At 47.9% G+C, this 14,121-nt stretch overlaps 2 non-coding genes across 2 annotated transcripts; both read right to left on the bottom strand.

The window, feature by feature from the left end:
* Positions 1–11,468: 11,468 nt before the first annotated feature.
* Positions 11,469–11,540, bottom strand: TRNAE-UUC (transfer RNA glutamic acid (anticodon UUC)). Its single transcript has one exon. It is a non-coding gene; the product is annotated as a tRNA-Glu (tRNA).
* Positions 11,541–13,687: 2,147 nt separating this feature from the next.
* On the bottom strand, positions 13,688–13,760 carry TRNAV-CAC (transfer RNA valine (anticodon CAC)). The gene has a single exon. It is a non-coding gene; the product is annotated as a tRNA-Val (tRNA).
* Between the last annotated feature and the right edge of the window lie 361 nt (positions 13,761–14,121).

Here is a 14,121-nt window from a genome sequence, read left to right as displayed (position 1 = left end):
AGGGGATGTCCAGTTGTCTACAGATGGGCTTTGGGTCTCCACTCCGTACTCCTTGTCATTCACATTGATATGACTTTTTGTTCTGGGTCTTTGGTGCCTGATACCTGATTCCATCAACATCTCATGATCACACAGGCTGCTGTGCTTCTTCCATGTTAACTTAATATTTAACACATGTGTACTTAGATCTATTTCCCTATCATTATATATAAATATATTTACATATGCACATACCTATATTTAGACCTCTGTAAATGTCCTTTGCCTCCTAGTTCTTTCCTCTATTTCCTTTTCCTTTCCTCTATCCCACTAATCATGATCAGCCTCCATTCAGGGTCACTAATTCTTCTTGGCTAACTTGCCCTTGATCAAGCTCCACCAGACAACCTATGCCGTCCTCACCATCGATTTTAGATCACTTGTTCCCTTGTCCCTGGGTTTGTTGACACCCACTTCCTTTCCCCTGCTTCACTCTCTCGTGTCCCTGCGTCCCCAATCCTCAGTCCCATTGTTTTCTCGTCCAGATTGTTTAGCCTGTCTGTCTTATCTAGCTCAATATGCAGAGACAATAAACACAGAAACTAGACAAAATAATGAAAGAAAACACACAAAAAAACCAGCCCCCCCCAAAAAAAATGCCTATAAATTTTGTTTGACCTTTAGGAGTGTTTTCTGTTCCAGTCTGATGGGGTGCCACCCCTGGGCCCCAAAGTCTATTTTTGGTGTTCCCTCAGGGACTTCATTGCTTTGCTCCCTTCCTGTTCTGTTGTATGCACTCAGTGTGTCTCCCCTTCCTGCTCTGTTGTATGCCCTCAGTGTGTCTCCCCTCCTCCCCCGCCATCCCCCTTGTGGTGGGGGTCAGATGGGGCACAGTTCCTGCACTGCGTCTCCAGTGTTGTCCCCTGGAGTGCTATGGGTTAGTGAAAGATGTCATGTCTTGTGGTAGGGCTGACCCTATGGTCCTCTCTGTGCATTGGCCGCTCTGAGCAGGAATATCATCCTCAGGGCTTGGTGGGCTGAGATGTGTTCCGGTTTCTCTCCTTCCCTCTTGGTTTGCTCCTGTGTGCTCTGATCAGAAGTTTCCCTCCCTCTGAGCTGTAGCTTCAGTGCTGTCTTCTGAAGTGCATTCTTCGGGGGTTGTGGGGGTCCACATAGTTGGGAGTAGGGCCAGCCAGGTAGGCCTCTGTATTGGTTCCCTGCTTCGTGCTGGTATGTCTTGGCACGCTGGGTTGGAATCTGGTCCCTCTCTCCCTCTCCTGGGGAGACTTAAGCAATACCCTCCCCTTAGGTGTTAGTGCCTTGTGCCCCTGCTTCCCTTGTCTTTCCTTCTTTCTTTCTTTCTATCTTTCTTCCCCCCTCCTTTTTATTTGGCTGCCATATGTATCCCTGGATTTGGTCCATCCCATGCCATACTACCTGGACCTCACCCCAAGAATGTTTGTGTACAGTAGCTTTTTCCCTATCCCCCTTTTGCATTTTTTTAAGCTTACCTCAGCAAACTCATGTTGTGTTTGTCCTTTTCTGATTGGCTTACTTCACTTAGCATAATTTCCTCCAGTTATTGCCATGTGGCAATGTGCTTCATGCGTTCATCACTGATTTTTAGGGATGTGTAGCGCTCCATTATATGTATGTACCACAGTGTTTTCCATTCGTCCATTGATGGAAATTTGGATTGTTACCAAGTCCTTGCACTTGTGAACTGTGCTGCCACGAATGGTGGAGCCCAGATGTCTGGCCATGGTTTGTTTCTTGCCTCTTTTAGATATATATTTCCAGTAGGGGGATTGGTGGGCCAGATGGTAGCTAGATCTACATCTGTTATAGATATTGCCAAATTGATTTCCATAGTGGCTATACATACCTACAGGTCTCTCAGCAGTGGACCAGATTTCCTATGTCACCACAGCTACTACAACACTTGTTGCTGTCTGAGTTTTTGAATTGGGCTATCTTTAAAGGTGTTAGGTGGTATCTCATAGTTGTTTCAATTTGGATTTCTCTTATGGCTAAGGATCAGGAACATTTTCTCATATATTTATTGGCCATTCAGATTTCTGCCCTTGTGAAACTTCTGTTCGGGTCCTTTGCCCACCTCCACAAGATGAACAATCAAAAGTCTAATGGACTGCTATCTACATTGGACAAGACCATGGAAGACGGGATCCAAAAGGTAGTACATACTATAATAGCCAAGCACAGATTGAAATATCTAAGGATATAACTGACTAAAAACACTCCAAAAGATTTCTACAAGGAAAACCACAGAACACTATTATAAGCAGCCAAGAGTGACCTCAACAAGTGGAAGAGAATATCCTATGCTCTTGGATGGGAAGACTCAATATAGTAAAAATGTCAGTTCTGCCAAAGGCACTATATAAGTTTAATGCTATCCTGATACAAATACCATCATCTTTCTTCAAAGAATTGGAATAACTAATTACCAACTTCATGTGGAGAGGTAAGAAGCTCAGAATTAGCAGAGAACTCCTCAAGAACAAGGATAAAGTGGGAGGGCTTGCTTTACCTGACTTTAGCACCTCCTGTAGAGCCACAGTGGTCAAAACAGTGTGGTTTCGGTATATTGACAGACGCTCAGACCAATGGAAAAGAACTGAAAACCCAGAAATACAATCACCAACATACAGACAACTGATTTTTTGAAAAGGACCCGCAAAAATATCAAATGGAAAGCAGATGCCCTCTTCAACAAGTGGTGCTGGGGGAAAAATGGATCTCTACCTGCAGAAAAATGAAGCAAGACCCTTACTTCACTGCACGCACAAGAATAAACTCAAGGTGGATCACAGACCTTGAGGTAAAACTGCAAATTATTAGGACCATCAATGAAGGAATTGGGACAAACCTGAGAACTTTGGCACAGGGAATCCATAGGCTATCAGAAACAGGGAAGGACACAAGCACAGTGGAGGCACAAATTGACTAGTGGTATATACTGCAGATAAAACACCTGAGTACATTGAAAGAGTCATCAAGAGAGTAGTAAGGGCCCACAGACTGGGAAAACATCTTTAGCAATGACACATCAGACAAATGCCTTATTACAAAAATCTACAATACTCTGCTAGATTACAATAAGAACAAAAAGCCCTATTTCTGTAGCTTTAATGATGAATTTCTTGTAGTTGCTTTGTCTGTCTTTCTCCCTATATAGCTACTTGCTACACCTTGGAGAGTAACTTGCAGATTTCCTGAGTTTCTTGAATAAGGGAAGACTTTTATTTTGGCAAGTGTCTTTCCTCCCTGTCTTCTCCAACAGGCCCCTCTTGCCCCGCAGCCACTTAGTGCCCAGTCTGCTCAGACCCTGGAAAAGCTTTATTCTGCTCTCACTCAGAGGTCCCAGGGGCTAGGGCAGAACTGCCCAGAGGGGTCTGAGACTGCGGCTCTTTATGGGAGTGGAAAGCAACTGTGGACCTGCGGATAGCAGCCCAATGCACAAGCATTTGGGAGTCCACTTGAGTCAGTGAGACTTTGAGCATGCTGGTGGTTAGTTGGAATGTGCGCAGAACTGGGCCTCCTCCCAACTCCTCCTGGTTTCTGGGTTCAGTTGTTGTCCTGGGTCAGTCAGAGCTCTGGAGCTGCCTCCAGGGAAGGGGTCTTCAGGGAGGGTAGCTGTCCTCGCCACACTGTTCTCTACCTTTCAGCGTCTGCAGAGTCCTGACCAGACAGACAGACAGTAAGGCCTCTCTCATGGTAGGAGAGCAAAAGGAGCAGAGAAAATTGACGCACAGGGAGGAGGAAAACTCCCCGGAGCTTTCCAGAGGGATCTAGGCGGTGCTATCAGGTAGGCGTCGCACCTCAGTCTGGTCTTCACCTGGCTTTGATCTCCTCCTGATTCCAACCCGCATCCAAGCAGAAAGATGTCCTGATTTGTGGAGTACACTCAGTTGTGCTTCTGCCCAAAGGAGAGCAGCCATTGAGCTTCTCTTGCCACAATGGCCCTGCAGTGCAAGGTGACTGTCCGTGTGTTTCCCCGTGCACTTCCATAGAAACCCTTGAGAAAAAAGATACATGAAGATATGTCACAAAAGGGCCTGCTTCTATTTGTCTTCAACCCTTACATAGTTGACTTAAGGATGAAATGTTGAAAGATGTTATAAAACAATTTGGTTGTTAGTGTTCATATAATCTAAGAAATATTACATTTCAGCAATTTACAGCTATACCACAGCTTATTCTAGATTAAAATGGATAATAAACATTACTAGGGATTCGATATGGTCTGGTTTGGGAGGAGGCCCATGGGAGAGGACGGCATCTTGTTACTTCCCTGGATGGCACTATCCTAGTGATGCTCAGCTGCCATTTATCTGAGTTCAGGGAAGTAAAGTGGTGCCTGAAACCTAGGAAGCTGAGCAGAGGGCCCGGGCATGGGGGAGTGTGCCGTGTATATGTGTGTGTGTGTGTGTGTGTGTGTGTGTGTGTGTGTGTGTAGGGGACATCGTTGAGGTACTGTAGGCTCCTTTGTGATAGCATTCGATAAGGTAGAGTACAGTAAAGTCCAACATGAAAAGACAAAAACTACGTGCCATATATTCTCAAGTATGAGCTGACCCGGATATCCGCTGAGGCACCTAATCTGACCACAAAAACAGAATAAAAATGTGCTGAGAAGCCTGGCTTCTACACAGTCTATATGGCAACATAGCTATTGGTCCAAGAGCTCAAGTTACAGAAATCAGTTACAGAATCACAGAGCCTTATGGTTGGGCTGTTATCTCCCTTCCTGGATGTGCTCTAAGACATTCCGCATGGAGCAGACATCTGCTCTTGTGGGGGTAACCAGCCCCCCACAACTAATCATGGGATTGGTAGGCGCAACTGTACGGTTAAGATATACAAAGATTAGAGTAAAGTCATAGAGAGGAAGGCGAGAGAGTGGAATAAAGGAGTCACATTTCATGGTAGCATGCTCACCTCAGCTCCCTTGGTGGTCCACGTGCAGGGGGGAGACGGGAGGACAGGAGAGAGATCTCGTGAGGTTTCATTTCTTTTCTTTTTAAATAAAATCGTTTTACTGAGGGCTCATACGACTCTTATTTCAGTCCATACATCAGTTAAATCGGGCATGTTTGTACATGTGTTGCCCTCATTGTCTTCTAGACATCTACTTTCTATTGAGTCGTGAGGTTTTATTTCTAACCAAACCTTCCATATCGTTGGGGCATGCCAGCCCCCTGGTTACAGCTAATGACCTACATCATAGGAAGGGGTTGTAACAGGCAATACAGGCAAGAGGAGGGGGTGACCTAGGGGAGTGCACGCAATAGTAAAGGGAGAGAATTGGGGTACATATGTGGCAAGATGAGTGGACCTAGACTCCATATAGTGGCCTAACCTTAGTCATCCTTGAGGGGTCCTGGGCTTGCCTTTGGGAACAATGTCAGAAGGGAGTGGGCCCTACTGAAGGTGAGTCAGACTATACAGTCTGGTTGCTCTGGATACTCTTAAGGAAATAACCTCTGATCTACTTTCATTGAACTCCTAGTGTACAGTCATTTACCATGTGTAGCAAGCAGCGCCTTGTGTTTGGCATATCTTTGGGAGAGACAACTTGGGAGAAATCTTTCTGTATCCCACATGCTGTGGCCTTGAATCCTTTTAAAGACAGACAGGGAGCTCACTGGATAATGAGCCGTACCACACTGCCCAGTTGTTAGAAATGACCCTCTATTAAGTCCACCTAAGCCTTCCTGTTAGTTTCACTCACTGGAACTTATTCTGCCCTCTGTCCTGCCACAGACAAAGTCTAATTTCACTTCCATATCATAGCCAGCCAAATACTTGATGGAACTTATGCTAAGACATGATTGTTTTTTCTTCTGAGCTAACTTTTCTCCATAAAACATTTTTTTCACTCACCATGGTTTATGAACTATGGTTAAATTATGTCTCTTAGAGGAAAAAAAAAAGCTATTGCCCAAAAGTTTTCTCAAAACTATAGCCAAGTAGATGGAGCATCTGGGCCTAATTCACATTCCTTGGGTCACTTGAACAGTACCTGGGACATACTTTGGTCTGGTGTTCTTATGTGGCTTAACCCGTTCCAGGTGCATTTGTGCTAGGTACCAGAGCTCATCTTTTCTAGGCGATCACATTGATACCTAAAAAATATGAACTTACCTTTAAAAAAATAAAAGGTCAAGTAAAATAGACTATTCCATAGATATGGATATCTTCTAGGTTGATGGCAACTTTGTGATGGATCTTCATGACTTCTTTATTCACACTGCACGGTAAGCTATGGGATTCTACCGAGTACAGTTCACTAGGGACTTGCAAATTGTTCACATTGAAGACTTTCATATTTTCTCTTATTTTTTTTCCTTATATATTTTAAAAACATTTTATTAGAGGTTCATACAAGTCTTATCACAATCCATACATATACATACATCAATTGTATAAATCACATCTGTACATTCTTTTCCCTTATCATTTTCTTTTTCCCCCCTTTTTTCTTTTTTTACATTTTATTAGGGGCTCATACAACTCTTACCACAATCCATACATATACATGCATCAATTTTATAAAGCACATCTGCACATTCCCTGCCCCAATGATTCTCAAAGCATTTGCTCTCTACTTAAGCCCTTTGCATCAGGTCCTCTTTTTTCCCCCTCCCTCCCCGCTCCCCCCTCCCTCATGTGCCCTTGGTAATTTATGCATTGTTATTTTGTCATATCTTGCCCTATGCAGAGTCTCCCTTACCCCCCTTCTCTGCTGACCATCTCCCAGGGAGGAGGTCACATGTGGATCCTTGTAATCAGTTCCTCCTTTCCAACCCACTCACCCTCCACTCTCCCAGCATCACCCCTCACACCCTTGGTCCTGAAGGTATCATCCACCCTGGATTCCCTGTGCCTCCAGCCCTCATATGCACCAGTGTACAACCTCTGCCCTATCCAGCCCTGCAAGGTAGGATTCGGATCATGGTTGTTGGGGGGAGGCATCTTTTCTCTTATTATCTTTCACATACGACAGCTTTTCTGTTCTTCCTATGCATTTAACAGGAGATAACAACAACCCTGTTATCTGTTAATAGTTCTCAACTCCCCCTAGCACTAGTTTCTCTTTTCTAGGTTTCTGAAACAGAGCGAGCTAATAAAGAAAATTATTTTTCTTTTAACTTTCCTTCATTAACTTAAGGCCATTTTAGCTTTATTGTTTCCCACATGGATTTTATTCTCTATAGGCATTCAATAAGTACCTGCAAACCACAAATAACACATTTAAATAATAATTTATTAATTTAATCCATTCAAACAAAGGTAATGTCTGATTGAGGTTTCCCAGTCCACATAGGAAATGATGCTGCACATCGAGGCTGAGAAATCCTGGACCACGTTCTGCCAGACCTTCCAGGCATCATGTCATGGAATTCCTTATCAGAGCCAGAAAGGTGAATCTGGGAGTATGAATAAGGAGTCACTAAGAGAACATCTGGGCTTGCGTGGGCCGTGCCTAGGAAGAGCGAGACAGAGCTGCAGTGAAGTCTGAATGGACCTAACAGAATTCCCTGCATCATAGAGTCAGACAAAACCTGATGTTCTGCTTCACACTCAGATGGAAGAGGGGAAGGCAGATACTAAGCTAGTTTCCAACTGACAGCCAGGGACCCCTCAGGTTTTCTCCAAAGAAAGGAGGAGGGCATTATACATGAAATGGTGATTTCTCAGAACTACTCGCCCCTAGAACCAGACATGTGAGTGAGTAAGATACATAGACCTCATTATCTGGAGTCTTAGCTAGGTTGAGAATAACTAGTCGCATTTGGGGCTGTAGAGCCTGCGTAATTGTGTCCTCTCCATCCCCCTCTGTTTGTTTTCACTACAGATAAGAGGAACCTGGAAGTGTCCTTGCATTGGCTTTTGCCCTCAGAAGCCTGAGAATTCTGACTTGCTGCCACAAAAGGATGAGGGGAAGGAAGAGATGATGGAGATTTCCCACCAACTTTAGGAAGTTCCCTTGTGTTTTCTTGTTGCACAGCTGTGGTGGGGCTTGAAGGCCTGTCCATGGACACTTCTCAGAGAATAAAAACCACCAGACAAGTCACACATTTGAATTGCACACTGTCCTATGCTAGGTGTCAGTCAGTCCCAGCCAAGCAGAAAACCCAGGGGCTTTATGCCCTGGAGCAATCTGAGTTTGTGCCGGGTACAACATCTCAACCCACATTCTCCTATGAGATATTCATGCACTGGAGAACAGGGTTACCACCCCTCCCCCCTCCACCACTCAGCACACCCTGGAAGAGGCTGGCTCCTCTAAAGGGTTATGGTCAAGGGTATAGACGGATGCATTTCTGCACTGAGCAAATAGGAGCAAGATCCTTTTAACTTCTCAACCAAGACAAATCTCTTTAGGGAATTGCATATTTAAGTCAGTATCCAGCACGTCTCCATCCCCAATTTACAAAATGAACAGGGAAACAAACAAGACCCATTGTCCCTGAGTGGATCCAGGCTCAGGGTGATGCTCCAAGTGTGGAGAGGCTATGTGCATCCCACTGGGTTCCCAAGGCTGTGGGTTCTCACATGCAGATCTCCATGCACTCTTCTGAGGGACTTCCTAGGCGTGAGCTCAAACCACCAACTTCTCAGTTACTAGCACAGCCCCAGACCATTCACTCCATCCAAGGGCTGCAACCCGCACTGTAGCAGATGATAATTAACATCATGGAGCTAAACTTGGTTAAGTCTTTAGCACAATGATTGACTTAAACTAAGAACTCAATAAAAGGTGTGATCCCCACCTCCTTCAAGACCCCCTTCATTCATCCTCCCAGAAAAGCAAGACCATGGGGGGCTCCAAGTCTATCAGTAACAGTGATCAGTCAAAGTTCCCTGGCCACACAACACAGACCACTTACCACACCGTGACTACAATGCAGACCAGCCCCTTGCAAGGGGGAATTAACCCACAAAGAAGCTGCCACACCAGCCACGACATTGGTTGACTCAGAAATTCTGTCTCAAAAGCAAACAAAGAAGAAGCAGTGATGGAAATTGCCTCTCAGAGAAATGATGAATTTAAATGGTTAAAAAAATTAAAAAGATACCTGTTTCCCTCAGGGGAGAGAGCGGCAAGGTGGGTGGGGGTGGGGGAGTGCTTTCTAAGAGTAGTACTCCAGAGGTTACAGCTCAGTGTAAGTAGCTGCAAGAATGGCAGGTGCGGGAACGTTGTGCTTGCCAGTTCCTGTCATCTCTCCGGGCAGCACTGGACTTGAAATGAGTGATTTCTGGTACCTAAGTCCAAGCATGCATGTGAACCCTGCACTGGCCACATGGAAGTGTATTCTTAGAGGGAAATGCAGCATGCATAGCACCTTGTCTCCTTTGCAGAAGTTAGACCTTTGAATTGAGCACAAAAGCAGGGACAATGAAATACATAGCACCCTGGCTCCAGACGTCTAGCAAACATGATCTGCACAGGGCAGAGCACTCTTTCTGCCTGGTCCCTGACTGCGCAGACTGCAGAGGCAGTGGCCAGACTGAGCTGTGAAGCCAAGCACACTTGGAGTCACTGGACCGTTAGCTGGAGCTGGCTTGTCCTCATTAATTCCTTGTAAAATTGGGACACCAGCACTTACTCGAAAGTACAGTGATTGTTATGTGGATGTCCCACCTTCCCTTGGCTGCTACAAACCTGGAGAAACAGTTTTCTACTTTACTCCTTGGGGTGAAATGAAAAATAGGAATAGTACAAGGTCAAAACCCATTTTTGCTCATTCATTCCCTATGGTTCTTGGCGTTGTTCACACAAAGACGTGACTCATAGTTGCCTAGAAATCCAAAAGCTTTTCTTTTTAGGGAAACCAGAGGGAACCCTGAGCAGGAAGAAACGAAGGTCTAAAACGTACTCTCCTTCTCCTACAGGCATAAGCCTGCAAGCCCAAGGCCCTCTTTGAGTAACTCTGGGAAAGGCATGCGGCTGGCCCTGGAGATGGCTTCCGCGTGAACTCCAAGGCATGTCCTAACTACTGACGGTGGAAGAGACCACAGCAGAACTGTCAGCGTAAGCCAGCCTCTAACAAGCTAGGGCCTGTAGGCGGAATTGTACGGTTATAATCTACAAGGATCATAGTAAAGTCATAGAGAGGAGGAGAGCTAGGAGAGAGCGTAAAATAAAGGAGTCAGACACAGTTCAGGATAGCATGCTCCCCTCAGGCCGGCCAGGATCTCACCAGTGAGGTCTGCACAGAGAGAGTCTTTTCTATCGTGGGATATTCAGAGGTAGCCATGAGACATGCATATTCAGTAGTTACATTCGTCACAAGGTGGGTGGTAACCACAGTACAGTCTGTGAGCTCACAGGTGGGGAAACCCCATACCTGCATTGGGGAAGGCATGAGGGGGGATGGGTGCCGCGCTGGGAGGAGATGACCAAATAATGTCTGCTTCTACAGCGAGACAGAATCACCCCCGTGCGCAGCATAGTGCACCTGGGCTTTACCTCTGACTGAACCCCAGTGGTGGCTTTCCTGCCGTGGAATAATATTAGCTTTCCAGATTCCCTCTGCTATCCCTTAGGGAATGTAGTCCCATCATATTTCCTTCAGCGTCAGTCTCCCACACAGGATTAGTAGACTGGTGGTGTAACCTGTAAGCTCATAGAGCAGCGTGCTCAACCCGTGGGTCACGACCCTTTGGGGGTCGAATGACCCCTTCTCAGGGTCGCCCGATTCATAACAGCAGAAAATTACAGTTATGAAGTAGCAATGAAAATCATGTTATGCTTGGGGACTCACTGCACCATGAGGAACTGTACTAAAGGGTCGAAGCATTAGGAAGGTTGAGAACCACTGTCGTAAAGGATAAAGAATACGTATAATATGTGTTGATCAAACATATTATAATTATTCTTTACTTAATGATGAAAGAGTAGGAACCACTTCTGTTTAATGACAAAAAAATCCAGGGCCACAAGCACAATGCTAGCTGAGTTCCCAGCTCTGATGTAAAAGATGACACGATTATTCTGCGGTGAGAGGGAGCGGGCTCTCTCCTCTATCCCCAAGTCGGACCCCCGTATAAGGTTGGGGAGTTGATGACACATCGGGTGAGAGATGGAGAATAGCCGCCTAAGAGCCCTGGGGCCTCTTTTTGGCACCCAGTTCCCAGATATGTCCAACCAGGTACAGCCTGGTGGATCTGCAGATCCTGGCTGTAGAGGCTTCTTCTCTGGGCCTAAAGATAGGTGTCACCTATGTGGATACTGCAACTTGGTGGGGGAGAGAGATTGGGACTCCATTGTCTTTGCTGTGTTGGGGTGAACATTCTGAAATCCTGAGATGGAGGGAGCTGGAGGCTGTTCCCAGTATTCCATAAGCAGGACGCAGCTCTTGGGGGACCTAGACACTCTGTGTTCATGAGCGTTCACCTTTCCAAAGGACAACAGAGAACCAGGTTCCCCAGGATTGAGTGGGTGAAATTAAAAGGACTTCCCTGACCGGGAATCGAACCCGGGCCGCGGCGGTGAAAGCGCCGAATCCTAGCCACTAGACCACCAGGGAACGATGATAAGCGCTCTGACTTGGCTCCACCTGATACTTTGTCGTTTAGTACAAACTTGGACGCCAGACCTCTACCCTCCTGGGCGCCTCCCTCTCCTCCGGAGAACACCCCGAAGTTCACTGCTGGCTGGCCTTCTCCAAAAAGGTGACCCGTCCGCCTCAACCCGGCACCATGAGCCCAGTGGGCACTAACAGGCCCTCCAGGCTGCGTCCTCCCCGCACCTTGTACCCCACTCAGAGGCGCGCCGGTGCGCGCAGACCGCGTGGGGACGCACAGGGACAGGGACCCGGGCAGGGGGCGACTTTCTAACAAGGTGGCGCCCTGGGTGACGATGGAGCACGACCCTCCGCGATCTCCAGCCTCGGACAGGCAGGCGCCCAAGGGAGGGCCGTGGGGCTAGAAGACACTTGCAAACAGGGCCCTGGCACCCGACTCCTGACCTGCAGGTCTGCGCTGGAAAACCCGCTGCCCCTGCGCTGCCCGAGTCTTGGCTGGTGGCAGCGCCCTCCTTCCACGGGCTCAGCCCCTTCTCCTGGGGACCAGGCTTTCCCGCAGACACCACGTCGGATTCCTTAGACGGTCCTGTCTTGTTGTCCTTCAAATGTGGACGTGGGTCTACACAGTCCCTGCCTTTCCAGAGATTCTGAATCCCAACAAAACCTGATGTTTTTAAGGGGGAAACAGACGTGGGGTAAAGAAAGCTCTGAGGTTACTTGGAACGAAGGATGTCAATGCGTTTGTCTACACCAGCGGTTCCCATCCTTCGGCTCGCGACCCCTTGCGGGGTCAAACGACCCTTTCACGGGGATCGACTAAGACCATCAGGAAACACATGCTTCCGATGGCCTTGGACACCGGGACACCGCTCCTCTCTGTGTCTCCAGGCGGGTCCGCCCACGTGTAGAGATGCCCACGGTCCCTGCGTGAGGACTGGGACCCATGCTACACCGCGCTTCAAGACAAACTCTCATTTTTGTCATGAGAAATAAATACTTCACAAAATAAAATTACTTGTTGTTTTCGTGATTAATCACTGTGCTTTAATCCTGTGCCTTTGGTAAGAATGAAAATGCATCGTGCATATCAGATATTTACATGACGATTTATAACGGCAGCAACATTATGACGTAGCAAGGCAAACACTATGGTTGGGGATCACCCCAGCGTGAGGCGCTGTCGGAAAGGTCACGGCCTGAGGAAGGTGGAGCACCATGGTCTACACAGTGAGTTGGCAGCCTGGGATCAAAGCGTGCTCCCTGAAGAGAGAGGAGGCTCGGCCGGCGGGGCACAGCGCCCCGTGGAGCCCACGTTTCCCAAGGTGAGAACGGGCTGCCAGTGTGAGTCTATCTGTCAGAAGCGTGCGGACCAGTGTCCTTGTCACAGTTGCAGATGAGTTTGCCACTGTCCATCCGGGATTCGCCTGCTGGGACTCGGTGGGCATAAGGCTTACGATGCAGGCCAGAGGAAGCAACTGGGCCTTGGGCGAGGGTAGTGCGAGGCTGCGGAAACGGTCCTTGTGCTTTTCCAAAACAAAACCACAACACGACTCACTGCCCATCCGCTGATATGGATTCATGGCGGAACGGCCCTTAAGGTTCCAGTATTTGACATGTGCGTGGCAGTCGGCAACCTCATCTTTCTCCCAGGGAGCAGCGAGTGGGCTCAAACCGCAGACCTTATGGTTAGCAGCTGCGGGCGTGGCCCACTCCACTCCACCACCAGGGTTCTGGTGGGCTTTCCTCAGAGACCAGCTGTTCTGTGCGGATCCAGCAAACACTGGGCGCAGCAGGAAGGGCGCCTTCAAACGCACAGGCTTCGTTCAGAGTCAGTAGGGAAGTTGAGGTCCAGATGGGAAGCGAGAGAAGCTTTGGCACCATCGGGAAGGAAAACCAGGGAGCACTAAGCAGGCTTGTTCGGGGCTCGCCCCCCCCACAGCCAGCTGAGACTTGCGTCTGGACCCCCATCGGACCCTGTGCGGAAACAGAGCTCAGATGGATGCTGGTAACCAGTAGTCTCCTCCCAAGAGGATTGGGTTTGCTTCCTGGCCTCTTAGCACGCGGTATCAGACCCGTGGTTTCTTTTTTTCTTTTTTCACATGTGGCTTCTTAGGAGGGTGTAGACGACATTATTTTCAAGAAAAGAATTTTGTTTCCGCCCGGTTTCGAACCGGGGACCTTTCGCGTGTGAGGCGAACGTGATAACCACTACACTACGGAAACCAGGTACACGAAGGCACAGCACAGGTTATGCAGCCACATCCTAAAATCGTCCTTCTCCAAGTATGTGGTTCCAACAGACAAAAGGCTGCATAGGAACCTCGCCTCCCAAAGTTAGGAACCACTACTGACAACATTGCGGGCAAAGCGCCACAGTCCGTCCCCGCAATCAAGGCGAGCTGTCAGAGTAGTTGTCTGCTCCCCACCCAGAAGCACAGCCCTGGGGTGGGGTGGGGTGCGCGTGGGGAGTGCCCGGCTTCGGGGTCCCATGGCTCACGAGTTAGTACTCCTGTGTCCAGATCGAGCCTCCCCGCGGGCCTCCAGCTCGCTGCAGCCCTCTCTGCGGAGCTGCGACCCGGTCACT

This window comes from Tenrec ecaudatus, chromosome 1, assembly GCF_050624435.1.
Source record: "Tenrec ecaudatus isolate mTenEca1 chromosome 1, mTenEca1.hap1, whole genome shotgun sequence".
Taxonomy (NCBI): Eukaryota; Metazoa; Chordata; class Mammalia; order Afrosoricida; family Tenrecidae; genus Tenrec; species Tenrec ecaudatus.
The sequence above is the reverse complement of the archived record's forward strand: the minus strand, read 5'-3'. Positions and strand labels throughout refer to the sequence as shown.